At 36.7% G+C, this 20,763-nt stretch overlaps 1 pseudogene; it reads right to left on the bottom strand.

The window, feature by feature from the left end:
- Positions 1-3,731: 3,731 nt before the first annotated feature.
- On the bottom strand, positions 3,732-12,807 carry LOC149251641 (1-aminocyclopropane-1-carboxylate synthase-like; annotated as a pseudogene).
- Positions 12,808-20,763: the final 7,956 nt, after the last annotated feature.

Below are 20,763 nucleotides of genomic sequence, written 5' to 3'. Positions count from 1 at the left end.
TATTTGCCAAAGTGACAACTTCCATTGAGTCCAAACATGTTAAGAGCTACAAACCTTCATTGTAGTTGATTTTTTTCATAAAGGAAGGTTGTAGTTTGTCCTTTAGATAATGTGTCTTCTAAACAAATTGCCACTCTGGTCCATGGGGCTCAACGTTAAACTTGTTGTAGAAAGGACTCCACTTATTTGCAAACTATGAAGTTTCAGAGTGGGCTCAAAATGTTAAAATGGAAGTAGAATCATGTGAAACATAGTCAGAAACTTTTTCCACAAGATAATCCTTTGCAAGGATAGATAACACCGTGTATGTGGTCATTAAAGGAGGTTCCCTCATTGGATCAACATTATTGTGTCCCCTCCTTTTGAACATTCTCACAAATTTGTTCATTCAATACAACTCTATTTATTGAAGCGCACTCCTAATGTTCCAAGTGTGTTGAAGACAATGATATTTTATAAAGTGAGCCTATGGGCCTTCTTTGTTGGTTCTTGTAGAGGAAAATACATTATAGTTTGTGCGGGGTTTCACTCCACTTGGATAAGTTTATTGTGTTAAGTTTTGGATATAATTATAGTTGAGGAACTAGTAACCTTGGTGAGATAAGTTCTTTGTTTTTTCTACTTAAATTTTCCATCAATAATCATATTAAGACATTGCAAGGGAAAGGAGATTTATAAATTTCCATTAATTGGATGATTGACCTCGTCGATGTTATCAATTCCCTCTTCAATTTGGAAAAGTTGTTTGAAGGATTTAAAAAAGTATTTCCTTATCATAAAATTCCAGCATCTCTGTAGGGAGCATAACTTAGAAGCAAATGAATTCTCTAAATCTGGTTTGGATTTAGATGAAAATCATTCCAACACTTGTCAGCCTCGTAAGCTTGTTCTTCACTGGTTGTGCCTTTTGGTAAATGAAATGGGTAGAAATCTTTGATCCAATCTCATCTCACTTATGCCATTAACTAGAAACATTGTCCCGCCTTTAGCCCACCACCATTAGGCGCCTACCTACAAGCTCGAGAGCCATATTATATAAAACATAGGAACACACTTTTCATAGACAATCCACTACATTGCATTCCAAAACTCTATCCTCGAGCATTCCAAAAACCACTAAAACGGCACATTGCGGAAAATACCTCGGTTCGTGCAAATTAAAAAATGAAAATTAGAAAGTGACACACTATTAAAAGAATGCAAAAAGAGGTGGCATTGACATCAAGCTACCTCACACAATGCACAAAATTCCAACACACTTGGCTATGTAGCATCATGAATCTGAAGAGCTTTTGGACGCATCACTCCTTCCCTATCTCTACACCATGTAAACCTAATTTAGTCCACGAAATTCTCTCAGTTTTCAGTGCACCTTGCACATTAGAGATGAGAAGGGGAAACTCCTCTTAGATATGAGCCCATATCTCTACACCATGTAAACCTAATTTAGTCCACAAAATTCTCTCAGTTTTGAGTGCACCTTGCACATTAGAGATGAGAAGGGGAAACTCCTCTTAGATATGAGTCCATCAAGACCTTATAACATGTTTTTTTGGAAATACCTGTTATAGGGAAACAAAATTGTGACTCTAACCCCTGAGGGTTCCAAAACCCACTACCACTACAACGGCCCAGTGGAAAGAGTGGCCGAGCCCAGACTAATGAAAAAACCAAATCCAGAAAAAGACATTACGGAAAATGAAAAAAATAAAAAAAATTAGAAAAGGACATACTTTGGCAAAAAAGCAAAAAGAGGTTGCATCCACATCAGACTACGTTTCATAATGCACAAAATGGTCATCACACCACCTGGCCCCACAAATCTCATGTTTTTTTCCAATGGGTCACTCCTTCCCTATTTCTACACCATGCCAGCTTAATTCAGTTAATGAAGTGCTCTCAAGTCTATGTGGGCCATGCACATCAGAGATCACAAGGACCAATTGCTCTTAGATCTCGGTCCATTATGTCTTTATAACCTTTATTTTTTTGGCTGTGACTTTTCTAGTGAAGGAAAAAGCTTTCGTGACAAAATCCTATCTATTTCTGTGGGTCCTAGATTCAAGAAACGAAGGAGAACCATATGTTCTCCAAAAAATATTGTTGCTTCACAACAAGGAAACCCTATTGACATTGGCAATGGTATGTAACGTACAAAAATCGATCCAAAAATAAACATGTGATGGTACTTCTTTCTAAACTCAACCTACATGATGTAAAATTTTGATGTCTTCTTATAACTCAATGGAAATACTTACATAAGCTAGCACACGAATTTTGCACGAGGACAATATATAACAACAAAATTTTGCGTCACTAAACATCATAGTTACCAAGTTCGTCCGTATCGGCGAAAAAAATACGTTAATTCGCCAGTTCGGTTCGGTACAGCAATTAATTCGGTGAATTCCAATTCGGTACGATGCAATATTTTTGTCAAAGTCCCCTTTTCCAGTTCGCTGTCTCCTGCTTCGTCCCTTAACTTGAATGTTGAACATGTTTCACACCCGAACATGAATATGTTATGTGTTTCGTTATACTGAACAATGGACTGTGCTTCGTTACACCTAACAATGGCCATACACAAGCTATACGGTAAATAGATCTGCAAGTTTGATATATACACATCCACATGGTTGACTAAATAAATATGGAGTTTTTAAATTAAGGGATTTTCAAACCGTGTTTATGGTGTTGTACATATGTAAATTTAAAAATATTGAATTATTTTTTTATTCATTTTGCTAAAAAATAAAATTTATATTTATTTCATTAAATTAAAAATTTATTCTTCAATAGTTGAATTAGTGGGAATAGGTCATTCAACGTATCTTTTAATTGTTGAATAGGAATGGGTAAGGTAAATTTTTAATTCCAGCTTTACTTTGTTGATCCATTGAAAAAATACAAGTTCTGATCTACGCAACGTTGGTGAAAATAATACAGGGAAGGGCAAAACAAGTTTGGAACTAGGCAACCTTATTGGAAAATTGAAATAATGTAAAGAAAGGCAAAGCTAATGCTAAGGTCAATTACCTTTTATAAATTTTCTTATAAGAATATATATATATTTCCTATAAAAATCGTCTTTTTTTTTTTATTTTTTTTCTAATAAGAAATATCAACTTGCTTAATTCATTATGTGATTACAGAAGCTTGAATACAGAAAATACCAACTTTTTCTATCTTAACAAATTGATAATTTTTATTGGAAAAGAATAATATATATATATATATATATATATATATATATATATATATATATATATAATTTTTATAGAAAAAAATAGTAATTTCTATATTAGAAAATTATAGTTCTTACCTTACAAGAAATTATAAAAAAGCAAATTGCTTGCAAATCAATAACTCTTATATAAAACATAAAAAAACAATAACTTCTATTTTGGAAAAAAATCAACTTATACAGCTTTTATATTTTTAATTAAGAATTTGAATATAAAGATTGTTTATTTAAATTTATAAAAAAATTAAAAAAATAAATATATTTAAATATTTGTAAGATGTATAGTGTCGAATTTTTTCCATATTGAATTTTATAGAGACAAATTTTTTTAGTATGGTATCGAATTCGAATCTGAATTCGGATTTGGAAACTATGCTAAACATGCAGCGACAACACCACTGCGAATGTCATCTGGGAGTGAATGTCGTCTTAGAATGAAATGCAGGAACACTGCAAGTTCAGCCTACAGCTAAATAAATTGGGTTTACTAAAAAAGTCGTTGAATCCGATTCAGTGACTTTCACAGTGTCATATTGGCAAAGCAGAACCTAAACCACCTAGGCTCGCTGCAGTGACAAGAAGAACAAGGAGAAACATTGAAGCCAATCACTTTTAAGGTTATCTTCCACAGTCTAATCTCTCCTTCGTTGTTACGGGATTGCAGCAGATGTCTGAGATCCACCCAGCAGAACAAACTCGCATTGCTATGAAGGCAATTGAGGCCAGCTACACGTAGTCCAGAGACGAACATTTCGCGTCTTTTCCATTACCTCTTACTATTCTCTACTAAATATTTTCTTAGAAATTCCATGTCAGATAGCATTGAACAAACCAGGTGTTGTGTCTGTGAAGAAACCAACGAAAAGCTGGACATTCTGCGAACAGCGGTAACCACTGAATCATTGTAAGAGTAAATGACTCTGACTCGGGAGCCCAGTAGTCCTAGGTCTTTCGACAGACTGTAAAGAATATGAACACGCTCCCTCTGACAATTTTTATTGGTGCCCAAAATCTCTGCAATGCTTGTGAAATTCTTTGGAGATGAAAAGATTAATGTTCTTCTCAGACAAGATTAATGTTCGTCGTAGAGAAGATTAATGTTCTTCTCAGACACAAAACCAAGAAGCTTTCTTAGAGTGATAGCATCCATGGTTGTTCCTAATGGATTTGAAGATTTTGATATTAAACGACCCTTCACTTGTATATTTCGAGCCCTGGATTTCTGATAGCCTCCTTCAAGTGCAAGTATAGTTATCTGAAAATCGTTATAGGCCATAGCTGCTGTAGTGTATGGGTATCAGCTCTACACCTGTGCGCCATCTCAGATCTCTATCAAAACTGCAGTCTACACCTATGCGCCATTTAGTTGCAGCTTCATGTATGAAGTAGAAGTTAATTATGTGATTAGATTAAAATATAATTACCAAATTTGAATTTCAATTTCAATAACAGTATGAATTAAGGAATGGGAAAGATTGGAGAGTATATATTTTCAGAATACTGAAATATATTATATTTTTCAACATTTAAATTTTTTAAATAAATTAATATAATATTAAAAACCTCAGAAACTTCTTTAAAATTGTTTTCAATAATAATTTTTGCAATTAAAATTATATATCGGAACAAACCGTATAATTTTACATGAAAATGGCAAATTAAAGATTATGAGTATTTCTATATTCATCCATGTAATGAACTATACCATAGCTTATACAATTCCCACTGAACTTGATACAAATTCCTAATTCCATATGACTGTAATTCCAGATTACCCCCGAAATTTATGTTTAAAATGTGATCAATATTAAATGTGTATAAACATTCTTCTTAAAACACACATTTATATCCTCAATTCCTATTACCTATCTATCAAGCTAAATTACATTTTAATTAATAACCATTAAAATTAACATCTATTAATTTTAATTATGTATTTATATAATAAAAATTTATTCTATAATATAAATATTAATATTACAATTTATTGCTTATTTAAATTTCCAATAAAAATTTCGTTGTATAAAAATTCAACTGAAATGTAATGGGTAACATATGCCATCCCATTGATCTTAGGAATTAATTTTATTGTGAATGTATGGATTGGTCGGTGACTAATTTCGAACTGTCGTATCAAACCCCTAAGCCATGTTGAAATTATAATTTCAAACAACAGATTTTTTCCCTCTGCAGATTTTTTCCCTGTGATGCGATCCATCGCAAATCGCAGATGTTACCCTTTCACCTGCGTCCCTTGTTACCTGCGATGCGATCGCAGATCGCCATCACGTCTTACCCTGTTCCTTCCCCGATCGCGATGCGATGCGATCTTATTGCAGATCGCAGATCACGAATATTAGCCATTGTGTGTTAAGCCCTCCACAACATTGCGATGCGATCTGAACCATCGCAGATCACACTTTCACCTGCATATGATCTCAGCTGGTCATATGCTTTTGATCCAACGGCCATTATTTGTTCTTACCTTGTTCACGCCACCGCCATAAGTGTCTTTTCACCATTTACTTATTTATGTTCCCAAAGGAGAAGGAAGATCAGATCCAGCTCCTGGACATTGAATGCTCAGCTACAACATTTAATAAATAGCATGACCGAGAACAAGAAGAACACCCCATGTGCTGGTGCAGTAAAAGATTATGGGATTCCTACAACAGAGTTGGCCGCAACGTTTATCAGTTATGGGTTACCACACAACCGACTCAAGAGGCACAAGCAAAAAGTATGTAAGATATTTTTGTGTTGTTCATTATATATGAAAATGCAATGGCAAACACAGTAGTGTAGAATTAAGAAAAGGAAAGTTTTTTTTCTTTCTGCAATGCATGGCAGTGCTAAAACTATAAATTTCTAAGATAGTGAAATTAGTTTCTGGAACTGAAGTGTTCCTGATGTAACCCCTCTAAAGAGGAAGACTATTTTTGTAATAGTTTTTTTTGTTATGATTAAGATCCTGTATCAAAAATAACAGAGTGTTGTTCTTTGTGCAAATTTTTTTTGTGTTTGAAATTAACAGAAATTTCCAACATGGTATCAGAGCTAGTCTAGGCACTCAGTGAGTCAAAAACAGAGTTTGTTTTTCACTGTAGGAGCTGTAAGAAGATTATTGAGCAGATTTTCTCCAGCAGAGAAAGTTTTTACTTGTTTTTAATTATACAGTCAGTATCTCTTCTTTATTTATACAGGTTAAGATGGCAGATGCTAGAACTGGTTTGACAAATTCCAACTGCCACAGTTTAACGGGAGAAATTACAGTTATTGGTCCATAATAATGAAAGCATTGTTTGTTTCTCAAGTAATATGGGAGCTGGTTGAAACTGGCTATGTTGAACCTACAGATGCAATAGCATTGGCTACTTTGACAGTAGCAGAAAGAGACCTATTGAAGAGAGACAGGAAAAAGGATGCTAAAGCCCTCTTTTTTCTCTTCCAATCAATATATGAAAGTGTTTTTCCACGAATTGCAGTAGCAACAAAACCCAAGGAGGCATGGGATATTCTCAAAACTGCCTATCAAGGCATGGAGAAGGTGAAGACTGCAAAGTTGCAGATGTTGAGGAGAGACTTTGAAACACTTAGCATGAAGGAATCTGATACAATAGATTCATTCTTCACTCAGGTTATTGGGTTGATAACCCAGATAAGATCTCATGGTAAGATTCTTGAAGAAAGAAGGATTGTAGAGAATATCTTGAGATGTTTACACTGAAGGTTTGAAGCTATTGTGGTAACAATATAAGAAACAAAGGATCTCTCATAGTTCACAGTAAATGAACTGAGTGCTTCTCTTATGTCCCATGAACACAGACTGAGTAGAGGAACAGATTCCTCTTTTGAGCAAGCATTCAAGACTCAGATGTCTTTTGGCCAAGGAAAAGGTCGAGGCAGGGCAAATAACAGAGGTCGTGGAAGAAGCCAAAACAAAAGCATAAATAATCCTGCAAGCACAAGCGGAAGGAGCTGCAATCAGGACCAAGCTGAAGGTTCGAGCAAACAACAAGCTCATGGACAAAGGTATGAAAAATCCCAAATCCAATGTCATTATTGTAAGAAATATGGGCACTACACCAATGAATGTAGGAAAAAACAAAATGACATGAATAGTAGGCAGAATGCTAATTTTGCAAATGAAGAAGATAAGAATCCAAAGATTGTGTTGTTAACATGTAACATAGCACAAGACAAACAAGAAGATTTTTGGTTCTTAGACTCAGGTTGTAGTAATCACATGACTAGAAATATTGCAATGTTTGCCAATCTAGTTGAAAATGTGAAATTTGAGGTAACAACAGGAACTGATAGTAAGATATCTGTCAAGGGTAAGGGCAGAGTCAGTATCCAAGCAAGAAATGGAGAAGAGATGATTGTGCTAGAGGTATACTTGTACCTGGTTTGAAATGTAATCTTTTGAGCATTGGATAGCTCATTAACAAAGGTTACAATGTGTTCCTCAAAGATGATATGTGTACAATCAGAGAGATACCTCCAAGTAAGAAGATCTTTGCACAGGTGTAGATGACCAGCAATAGAATGTTTCCTCTCAAACTCAGGGCAGATTTGAAGGGAGGAAGAACTATTGCAGCTGTAACACAAGAAGTCTTTCGGGAACAAGTGAAAGATGAGAATTGGTTGTGGCACTTGAGATTTGGACATCTCAATTTCAGAGGCTTGAATCTGTTGCACAGAAAGGGAATGGTAAAGGGATTGCCATTGATCGAGAAACCGGACAGCCTTTGTGAAGGTTGCATCTTGGGCAAGCAACACAAAGAAAGTTTTCCAGCAGGAAAGAGTATAAGGGCAAAAGCACCTTTGGAAATTGTTCACGCTGATGTGCGTGGACCGATGCAAATACCATCATTTGCCAGAAATAAATATGTTTTAACTTTCATTGATGATTACACCAGAAAGACATGGGTGTATATGCTGAAACAGAAGAGTGAAGTGTTTGAGAAATTCTGCCAATTCAAAACTCTTGTTGAGAAGCAGTGTGGCCATTATATCAAAGTGCTCAGAACAGATAGAGGAGGAGAGTACATCTCCAAAGACTTTCTGCGTTTTTGCAGAGAGAATGGCATACAATAGCATTTCACCGTGAGGTATACACCTCAGCAAAACGGTGTTGTCGAAAGGAAGAATAGGACCATTCTTGACATGGTCAGAAGTATGTTGAAGGCAAAACACTTGTCGCATGAGTATTGGGCAGAAGCTGTCATTTGCGCCGTTTATATCTTGAATAGATGCGCAACTAAAGCTATCATGAACAAAATACCAGAAGAAGCATGGAGTGGTCAAAAGAAAACTGTCACTCACATGAGAGTATTCGGTTGTGTAGCATATGCACATGTACCGGATCAGCTAAGGAAGAAGCTTGATAGTAAGGGGGAGAAGCGTGTCTTTATTGGCTATTCTGATGAGTCAAAAGCATACAAACTCTATAATCCATCCACCAAGAAATTGATAGTAAGTAGAGATGTGCAGTTCATTGAAGATGAAGCTTGGGATGGAAGTTTAGAGAAGACAGTGAATGTGAAGACAATTGTGTCTCATGAAGAAGAAGAGGAAGGGACAGCAACAAATAATCCTTCCTTGGTGGCTCCTCCTCCACCACAACAAGTACAACAAACAACACCACAAGCTGGAATTCGAACAGCCTTGAGAAGTCAAGGAAGTGCTTCTCCAAGCACATCAAAAGGATCAGAAAAACCCTCAAGTTCGGATGGAACTCAAAGCACACCAAGAAGACCAAGATTCAGAAATTTGAATGATATTTATGAACAAGGAGAGGTAAGTAACAATACCGGTCTGAATTCATTATTCGCTTTGTATTGTCATGTTGATGACCCAATTCATTTTGAAGATGCTTTAAATGAAGATAAATGGATTGAAGCAATGAATGAAGAAATTGGTGCAATTGAGAAGAGTAAAACATGGGAGTTAATGGACCTCCCTGAAGGCAAAGATGCCATTGGAGTTAAGTGGGTCTATAAGACCAAAAGCAATGCTGAAGGCAAGATTGAAAGGCACAAAGCAAGACTTGTTGTGAAAGGCTACAAGCAGCAACAAGGCAAAGACTATGATGAAACCTTTGCACCAATAGCAAGGATGAAAACGGTTAGAACAATGTTGTCTATTGTGGCACAACACAAATGGAAGATTTATCAGATGGATGTTAAATCTGCATTCCTGAATGGAATGTTAAAAGAAGAGGTTTATGTTGAACAACCTCCAGGCTATGAAGTTGAAGACCAAGAGCATAAAGTCTGCAAACTGAAGAAGGCTCTTTATGGGCTGAAGCAAGCTCCAAGAGCATGGTACAACAGAATAGATGCTTATCTGATTGAGAATGGGTTTGATAAGTGTGATGGTGAACCCACACTCTACATAAAGGAGAATGACGGTAAGATTCTTATTGTTGTTTTATATGTAGATGATTTGATTTTTACTAGCAATGATGCTTCTCTCATTGCTAATCTTAAAGCAGCTATGAAAAGTGAATTTGAAATGACTGACTTGGGCTTCTTAAGATATTTTCTTGGAATTGAAGTAGACCAAAGTGAAAATGGTGTTTTCATTTCTCAAGTTAAATATGTAGAAGTAGTGTTAAAGAGACTTAACATGCAGAACAACAAGGCAGCTGTGACTCTATAATAGGGTTGGAATTGACCAAAGAAGACAACAACAAGGATTTTGATCCAAAATTGTACAAGAGCATAGTTGGTAGCCTTATGTACTTGACTACAACTAGGCTGGACATTATGCACGCTATGAGTTTAATCTCTAGATTTATGGAAAGACCGAAAGAGACTCATTGGCAGGCAGCCAAGAGGATTCTAAGGTATGTGAATGGAACAAAGGGGTTTGGTATTTTATACTCCTCTTCTGAAAGTTTCATGTTGACAGGTTACGCTGACAGTGATTGGGCTGGAAGTGTTGATGACAGGAAAAGCACATCGGGATATGTGTTTCATATGGGATCGGGAGCCATCTCATGGGCTTCCAAGAAGCAACCATTTGTGTCTTTGTCAACAACAGAGGTAGAGTATGTGGTAGCAACAACAACAACATGCCAAGCAGTGTGGCTAAGAAGAGTTCTCAGAAATTTGTGTCATGAACAAGAAAATGGCAGAACCATTTACTGTGACAATAGCTCGGCAATAACATTGTCTAAAAACTCTGTTTTTCATAAAAGGACAAAGCACATAGACACCAAATTTCACTTCATACGTGAATTGGTTAACAATGGTGAGATTGTTTTGCAACACTGCAGAACAGAGGATCAGTTAGCTGACATCTTGACAAAACCATTGGGAAAGAAAAGTTTTGATCATTTCAGGAAATGCCTGGGTATGCAGAAAAAACCAGCAGTTGAAATTAAAGGGGAGTGTTGAAATTATAATTTCAAACTACAGATTTTTTCCCTGCGATGCGATCCATCGCAAATCGCAGATGTTACCCTTTTGCCTGCGTCCCTTGTTATCTGCGATGCGATCGCAGATCGCCATCACGTCTTACCCTGTTGCTTCCCCGATCGCGATGCGATGCGATCATGCGATGCGATCTTATCGCAGATCGCGAATATTAGCCAGTGCGTGTTAAGCCCTCCGCAACGTTGCGATGCGATCTGAACCATCGCAGATCGCACTTTCACCTGCATATGATCTCAGCCGGTCATACGCTTTTGATCCAACGACCATTATTTGTTCTTACCTTGTTCACGCCACCGCCATAAGTGTCTTTTCGCCATTTACTTATTTATGTTCCCAAAGGAGAAGGAAGATCAGATCCAGCTCCTGGACATTGAATGCTCAGCTACAACATTTAATAAACAGCATGACCGAGAACAAAAAGAATGTGCCACATGCTGGTGTAGTAAAAGATTATGGGTTCCTTACAATAGAGCTGGCCGCAACATTTATTAGTTATGGGTTACCACACAACTGACTCAAGAGGCACAAGCAAAAAGTATGTAAGATATTTTTGTGTTGTTCATTATATATGAAAATGCAATGGCAGACAGAGTAGTGTAGAATTAAGAAAATGAAAGTTTTTTTTTCTTTCTGCAACGCACAGCAGTGCTGAAACTATAAATTTCTGAGATAGTGAAATTAGTTTCTGGAACTGAAGTGTTCATGATGTAACCCCTCTGAAGAGGAAAACTATTTTTGTAACAGTTTTTTTGTTATGATTAAGATCCCGTATAAAAAATAACAGAGTGTTGTTCTCTGTGCAAATTTCTTTTGTGTTTGAAATTTCCAAAAATTTCGAACCAGCCAATCGAATACCCGAATTAATTATGGATTGAAATATTTAATTAACAATCCTATATCATATCATCGAATTCTAGCACAGATTGACGGTGAATACTCCAGTGACTTTTTGAAAGGCAGGAACCTTATTTCGTGGGAACAGTTATTGGTAGTTATTAGTATTTAGAAAGTGTTTTGGAATTTAGAAATAGCGCAAGTCATATTTTAAAATATTTTTAAAATTCGCAATTTAGTTTAGTTACGTTATCTCTAATTTAGTTAAGTTCAGTGGATAGGAGGAAGGGGAAAAACCGATTACAATTGACCTCTCTCGGCAGTCCCATCAATTCTGGAATAAAAATTTGACTTCAGCTCACCTCACTCTTGGCGGTCCCATCCATTCCAGAATATTTATGAAATCCTCAATTCAGTAGAGTTTAGAGTAGTCAGAAAGTTAGTTTCCTTCCTTAACAGCCGACTTACCACCTTTTTAGACCGTGTACTAATTGATGCTTCAGAATTGGAAAGACCAGAGTGAGGTAAGATATCTGAGGAAGGTAACGTCGATTAGTTCACGCAGCTTGCCATTGCTAAAATCAGTTTCATTGACAGTAATGGAAATGAGTTTACCCCGAGGTAGTATGGCGTTGGTACTAGAAAGGCTTCTCCAGGATCAGCCAGACAGAATGTGAGCACCTCGTGGGCTGCAGTTGCTCCTGCATTGAGAACAATTCTACCTGTTTCAAACTTCGCTTTTCTTCCTCCGACTTCTTCCATAAACATGGCAATTGCCTGCGTCAACCATTCAACATTTTCAGTAATATTTAATCCCATCCAAAGACACTTCAATAAATTACAGTTTTGTTATACAATATTCAAGTTGTTAGAGAACACGTCAAGTTTGTAAGTTACAGTTTTCAACCTTTGGGAGGCCATGGTAATCTCGATAAAGAGCGATTGGCTTAAAGCTTGACAAGCCCTCCTCGGCACAAATCGATGCCATTGGATGCGCAAGTAGCCAGCTTTCCAGCATGTCGAATGACAGCTTCAAGTAATATCATCCCATTCGAAGCACAATAATTTATTATCCAGCACAAATGTGTGTGAAAAATGATAGAATATGAATAAATATGTTATGTTGTCTACCTACCTCGCTGCCAAACCCATTTGGATGATTCCCGAAGGGTTCTTTATCGGATGGTAGGGATTAGCATCATACTCCTTCCAGCGGCCAAAATATGGAGAAAGGCGCGCTACTTTCGCAGGCAATCCTTTAGTAGCGTCTTGTTCCTGCTGCATTGTTGGGCCGTCCCCAATAATCAGATTTTGAGATATTTTGCAAAATTTGCAATTTGCATTGACTTTCCTAATAATCATATTTTGAGATATTTTGGAAAATTTGCAATTTGCTTAAGGTTACTTCTTAATACGACACACTAAGATCTCTGGCCAGGCCAAAGAACAATAGGAATTCTTTATGCTAAACATCACTGATTTCATTTATATCTCTATCCAATTTGGAATTTTAAATTTGTTTAGCTTGTGAAATTAAAGTTTGATAATGGTTATTTGTTTTTCAGTTCCGTTTAAGTTTTATAGATAAATATAAGTGTCAAATAATTTTCTATAAAAAATCTAAATTACAATATTATATACATTGATACATAACTTAATATAATTGTAATTAACCTAACATCATTGTGATCAAGTAAACGAAGTCTATTTTATTTAGAATTCACCACTATTTTGATCTTAAATTTTTTTCTAAATTCCAACCTGACAATATCATTAAAAAAAACTTCAAAATTCTACATTAAAAATCTACACTTAAAAAGCCATATGAGTTTTTTATTATTATATATAATTCTAACATTATAAATAAGTTTAACATCGGTTAATGAGAAATTTAAATACACAAATAAAAGAACAAACCATTATAACAGAAGCCGGTTTTCTTTTAAAAAAAAACTTACAATTTTTTCGATAAGAATATAAACTTCCATTTTTCTTTTAAAAAAAACATGCATTTTTCTCGATAACAATAAAGGTTTTTCCCTTTTGACTTCTAACATTTGAACCATTATAAAGTGAAATCTTCCTCCATCCAAGCTACAGTATGAATTTAGATCAACAAGCAGCGAAGCAGTAAGAATTCTTCATGCCAAACATCATTGACTTCATTTATAAAAGATATTTTCTGTCTCCAGAGTTGGAATTTTAAATTTGTGTTCTTTGTGAAATCAAAATTTGATCATCACTATTTGTTTTTGGTTTCATCTTAAAAACTTTATAAATATAGATGTATGCGTGTGGAATTATTTCCGCTTCAGGTAGCAGCATCCCATATAATAACTTAATATAACTGTGATTAAGTAAAAGGCTTTCGAGGTCCACTGCTTTGAACTTAAAAATTTCCAAATCTTGAGACCCCAATAACATTCAGCAACACACATGAGAAACTAATTAAATATAAAAGAACTCCACAAAAAAATTCCAAAGGTCGAGGCCCACGATAACATTAAGAGTCCACTGAAAATGAAACATGAGAAACTAATTAACTATAAAGGAACTCCACTGAAAATGAAACATGAGAAAGTAATTAAATATAGTTCAATATCTGCTAATGAGAAATTAAACGATAAACAAAAGCAGAAACCAGTGTTAAGAAAACTTTAAAGTTTCGACAGAACGTTTGGTGTAACATTTTTCTTGATCACCAAGAAGCCATTTCCTTTAAAAGCATTAAGATTGTAGCATTTTTCTTGATAACTATTTTAAATTATCGAAAAGAAAAGCTTGCTCTTCTAATTTATTTAGGGGGACATCTTTTTATTAAAAAAACATTGATCATAATATTTTGATTTGGATTTATTTTATTTCATTTTTTAAGTTTTATTTTATTCTCAATATTTAATAATAATTTATTTAGGGGTACATCTTTTTATTTAAAAACATTGATCATAATATTTTAATTTGGATTTTTTTGAATTTTTATCTTTTATTTTTTTATTAATAAAAAAAATTAGTAATAAAAATTTAAATGATATACTCATTTATAGTATTTTTTTTCAAAAGAAAAAATTAAATGACATAAATGTTTATAACTAGAAAGATAGGATTTTTTTATTTGAAATATTTCTTAAAAAGTTATTACAGAAAGTTTATAACTATATAAATAGTGTTTTTTCCTTTTTTAAGTTTGGTAGATCTAATTTTTTCATTAACATAAAGCAATATAAATCAATATAAGTCTCTTTATCGAAGCAATATAAGTTTCAATTTCTTGTTCACTTCCATACTTTAGAGTTCTACATACACATGTAAATGCATAAACAACTTTAAAAGCTAGCTGAATATATAAAAAAAACTATCATAAAGTAGGCATGTTAATCATGTTGCTCAACTCACACTGATTCCACCAGTGCTAGATCTTTGGCATTCGTTTGAGGCAACTCCTTCTGAATCGAGATGCCTGGTAGGTGCTTCTCAATTTGACCAAGGCACATGTCTTATTTGTGTAGTTGAAATTGTGCCTTCTGAAATTCCTGCTTGTAGTTTGGCATTCACTGAACCGTGACTATCATGCTTATCGAGATCTTCTCCATCACCTTTCCTAATAGGCTTTTCATGAGCCAGTACAAGTAAAGGGTCTATTTTATCTGCGTGATTCTCCCTCTTCTGTTTCCAGTATCTGGGACAAGGACTTCCCAATCCTCCAATTTTGTATCACTCTCACTCTCCTGCTTCACTTTTGCCTCCCATTCCTCTAACAATTTTTGAACTTCTTCATTGGTTCCATCCCAGTAGGCGGTTACCACTTCACTCGTTAAAGGTTCAGCAAACTTCCGACCTCGTCGGCCACCCGAAGAACCAGGTTTCGTGTTGTGCTTGGCCTCTCGAGGCCTCTTACCTCAGCCTCAGGTCTTTGCAAGTCGAGCCATGATCTCACTGACCAAGTACTTTCCAATGCGACAAACTGTAACATGTTCGGTCCTGGAAATTCCTTGTGTTGCAGTGGGTTTACAATGCGGCAGACCTACTTTTCATACAAAACATTCAATTGACAAGTTAAATTTCAATGTGTTACAATAGAATTCATGTATACGGGTGGTAGGACTGTGTCGCTCCATCCCCCTAACTTCATACCCTCCTCTAACTTTTGCAGTAGCATGCCCCTCATGGTCGCAAGCGAGTTCCACAGAGATGACCTGCCCATACTCTGTACAAGTAGTTCCAAGTCCTAATAAAAGCCCACACCCCTTAGTATCACTCATGCATGCAATATCTTCCTAGTCCGCGTTGTAGAGACCCAACTGCCTTCTCACCATCTCGACAAGAAAAATCGGAGCCCAACATAGGCAACAAGTCATCCCTTAGCCCCATAACACCACCATTTCCAACCCTCCTTTCCATTCTTCCATAGGGAGTCTCAATTCCATGGTAGGTTTCATGCCCATGGTAATTTTCCTCCTTCTCCTCCATTCCCAAGTCCCCACAAACCCCCCTACATCTTTTCATGTTCATAAGATAGAGGTTTCCTCCCAGAATGCAGGTGTACAGGGAGACATAATCCCCATATCCCAACCCCCCGGCTTCTCCAGCGATGCAACTACATGCTCCTGCTCTAAGTTTCGTACCCAAAGCCATCATAATTCCCATACCAAATAAGAGTATCTAATATCATCATGAGATGATAAGGATGTCTGACGACTGCCAAAGACAGAAGAGGACTATCACCACTAGTCTATGCCCCCAACCCCTAACATCCTTACATTCCTTCACCAAAATTATTTCCCTCTCCCTGAGACAAAACCGAAACATGACAACATAATGAGATGAGAGAGATGACCAATAACATACCTAGTTTCCTTTGCTTGCAGACAATGGAGTTTTTTCTACTCCTAGAGGCACTAAACCAGTCTATCACTCCAATCTCCTTACACTTGGTCATTCTGGTGCTCACTACACTTCTCTTGAGGGTGATTACAAACTAAAACTCTTCCCCACCTCTCGCTGCCACCTTTCCTTCATGAACTGTCCATCATCATGCAAAGGACTATCGCACCCATCGCCTCGATCATGTGGGGGGCGTTGGTTCTCTACCTCACAGTACCAACCATTATCATCATCTTAATGAGGTGATTCACCGGCTTGCACCCAATCTGGGGGACAAATAGGATTTTTTTATTTGAAATCTTTATTAAAGAATTATTACATTGACGCAAAATTTTTGTAATATTACACTTTCAGTTTACCCATCGAAATTTAAATGGTGGATTTTTTTATCGACTAGGTTGTAACTTTTTGAAACGTGGATAGTAAACTGTGGAAAATGTTATACAATTTCAGTTTCCTTTTATTTTAAATTTGTATTGAACTAATTAGGTATATAAATAAAAAGAAGTATAATATTCTTTTATTTAAATTTTTTATGAATTTCACACACACACACATACACACACACACACACACATATATATATAAAAGTAAGTATAAGTAAAACAAGTATAACGTTTTTATTATAAAAGCATTGGTAAGATATTTTTATTTAGAAATATATTTTTTATTTAATAAGAATGAACAAATATTAATGTTGATTATTTCTTTAAATTGAATAGATAAATTAGTAAATTAAATTAAATTTATTTAATATTAAATTTACCTCTATGCATTTTGTATATAACATATAAGAAGTTGATATGTATTTTATATATAACATATAAAGAGTAAAGACACTTAATCCTTTGGAAGGAGTTAAGGAGTTGGTTAATATAACAAGATAGTAGGGCTTGCATATAAGATAACTTTGGTTTCATCCATAGAAGTGTAAATTCATAACTATGTAATATTATCCTCATTTTAATTAATCTCTATTCGAGAGCTAAAGACCATAGTGTATATATCGATAAAGGGTTGATTAATTCATTTCATTAAATGCCAATGATGAACGGTTGTGACCATAAAAAAAAGGTTACTAACTACGATGTGCCATCATAATTGCCTCTACAGCTAATTAATTGGCTCTCCCTGCACAAATGTTTCCTTACATCTTTCCATACACGCATTCATTCTTTGCACATGCTTCCTTCGCACAATGACCATGACACAACTTCCTCTACACACACTTCCTTCGCACAACTATCTATGAACTCATTAATGTCTATCAGTCAGTTATTAAAATTCAAAGTTGTTAATTGATGTGGGTCCCATATATTCTATACATTGATTATATGTGTTATGGCTTAGCTAGGGCTATAAATATGAGAGTGAGAAATGTCAGATGCATAATTCTACCATAAAATATTGTGCAAAATACAACTTCCTGGTATTTACCCTCATTTTTCTCACGAAGAATTTATATACTCATTAAAGCCAATACTGTGTTTTGTTTGGTTACTCGAGAGTCGAACTGACTCAGAGAGCTAGTGCGGAAGAAAGATTATTATGCATATCATACAAGTTCAAGATTATTGTTTTGTTTAATTTGGTTCATATGAATATGTAATTTAAATAAAGTAATTCTTTCTCCTACAAAATTCCATTTCAAGCTTCGTGCAAGAAGGTAGTGGGGAAGGAATATTATTGTGCTAAAGGAAGTTCAATGTGTGCATCTTTCTATACATGCTTCCTCTGTAGAAATGTCTCCTCAAAATTACCACGACACAACTTCCTCGGCACACATTTTGTCATGCCCCCAGGCCGACAGTAGTCTTTCAACTGCTCTTGGCGAGGTGCGGCACCACCGAACACATTCTTTTCACCAATACTTAAATGTTCGTGGATTATGCCTAACCACTTATCCTACTTACTTTGTGTTTCGCAACCAAGTACTATTATGTTTTCCTTTATACCAATGAACACCCATACACATTCATTATCAACAGCAATTATAAACGAGAACATAAATGCACAGTATAATGGGAGGAGCAACTCGCTCAACAATGAGTCTACCCAAATAATATATTATACAACTTTACAAAGTTACAATGCTTTACAAGTATAATTGGAAACACCAAGTTTCATACTTAGCCAATTTACAACTTCATCACACCTCTGTATGATAACCAATATTTCCTTGCCTGAGGCGGGCGGGCGCGCCCTCACATGAGCTCCCTTCCGCACTTCACAACCGAACCTTGTCTTCGTGCACGATGGGCGGGTGACTCCACCAAGTCACCAAGACACCCCCTTCGCACAACCAGCTTCACCAACGTTTCACCGTGCACTCAGCTTCACCAACGTTCCACCGTTCTCCAACTTTGCACTGGCTGACGACTCACCAAGTCTCCACCGTTTACCCTTGCACAATGTGCGGGCGCTCACCTGAGCTACCCAAGAGCTCGTGCCAAGTCTCACCCAAACCCGAGATATGTGCTACCTCTGTGCGTCCTTGCCCAAGAGCGGGCGTATCACCAAAATTTGTGCCTTTCCTTCCTCATACCTCCACACTTGATCTGCGCACTTCTCTTCACATGATGAGCGAAGTTTTTGATGCCAAATGAGCTCCCACACTTGGTAGTTTATACGAGTGGCGGGGTGAGGTCTTGGCTACCCAGCCGACCCGCCCATGCCCTCATCTCCATCGCAAACATCTTCAAAACATGTGCTGGCGTTCGTCTAAACGGCCACAAGTGTAGTCGTCCTTGCTACCTTTGTAGGTCGGCCATGGGTTGAGCATTCATGCTCCCCACACATATAAAACACCTCCCTCTCCTCCTTTATGCATATATTATCACATGACTCCATTGCATTGTAAGTCTGAGCTCGCACTTTGTCAATCTGCGTGCCCGAGGGATGAACCAACTCGTCTCACCAACCTGGAGGTCGTGCCAAGGGTTACAGGTCCTTACATCCTCCTCCACTTGAAATCGTTGACGTCCTGAACAACATACCATCTTGGTAGCCATCCACCAAGGTTCATCATCAATATCTATCTCATCCTTGGTCCATGATGTCAACTTCTCCACATACTGCAAATATCCCTGCAACATATGTAGAACTCCCATCTCCATCATCTGTCATCCCATCCTGTGAACTGTCCTCCTCATCTTCCTGATTCCAACATCTCTCCGTGCACTTCTTGACCCCATGTTTGAACTAGTTGGGTAGCTAGTCCAACTATCATGCTCAAGTCATGAGAGTGAACATCTTTATGCCTTCACCAATCTATCTCAGTTTCTGCCACATCCTGGACTCACCAATAATCTCACCCATGCTTAGGTCCATGGAAACTCCATCCCATCTGCAACATGTCATAATGCTTGATGCAAATCCATCCCTACACCATCTGTCATACCTGCTCAACTTGTTTTAAGGACTCACTGCAATGAGAATCTAACAATGAGCCCCATCTTCTATGTCATCTAAGATGATGTGGAGGGAGTAGAGCCCGAAGGCTCACCCTCACTGATAATATCAATCCATCTGTCAGGATTCTCTATCTCCATCCTCTGTAGATAAGTGATGCGATCCTCCTCCTGGACATTCGGCCTCACATATGCCTCATCATCATCATCATCATCCTCAACCACTTCTAATTGTCTTGACAAATCCAAGATACTATCAGAAAGTGTCCTAATGACCAATGACTGCTCAGTAAGCTTTATCTGAACCAGAGACAACCGCCTACTCATATCTTCCATTCGCTTCTCATCCTCCATTTGCATCACTGGAAACTTACAATCAGGCTTTGTCACACCAATGGTTGGAACACAGATGGGTACATCTTCGCTTCCATCGTAAATTTATAGGTTCTTCAAATGTGGAAAAATCATAGCATCAAAATGTTTCAAGAATTCCATTCCCAGCACATCTTCATAGTCATCAATCTGCATTATAGTAAAGTCGACTTTCCCTGTCCACTCACCTAGTGTTGTGTCCTATTTTTCAGCTACACCAAGAACACAATCAGGAGGAGAATTCACTGTCTTCATTTGTGCCTTCACCGGTACAAATTTTAGCCCAATCCTTCTCGTAGTATCTTCACTCATGAAGTTGTGAGTAGCCCCACTATCCACCATAGTGATTATATCAACACTCCCAATCTTCATCTGAACATACTCTAAACTGTTCCTCTCAGGATCCCCTTGAGATATCACCTTCGTAGCAGTAGCAGCTCCAAGCATCTACATCATCCCCATAGAAGCTTCTTCATTCTTCGCTTTAGACTGTGCAATCGCAGCCACTTTCGGTCTTGAAGGAAAATTATTCACCGTATGTGGTTCAGAACATATCCAACACTTCAAGGATTTCTTT

The sequence above is a fragment of the Pinus tabuliformis genome, chromosome 7 (genome assembly GCF_031772625.1).
Source record: "Pinus tabuliformis cultivar Carrire ecotype Pingquan chromosome 7, CPIR1, whole genome shotgun sequence".
Classification (NCBI taxonomy): Eukaryota; Viridiplantae; Streptophyta; class Pinopsida; order Pinales; family Pinaceae; genus Pinus; species Pinus tabuliformis.
The sequence above is the reverse complement of the archived record's forward strand: the minus strand, read 5'-3'. Positions and strand labels throughout refer to the sequence as shown.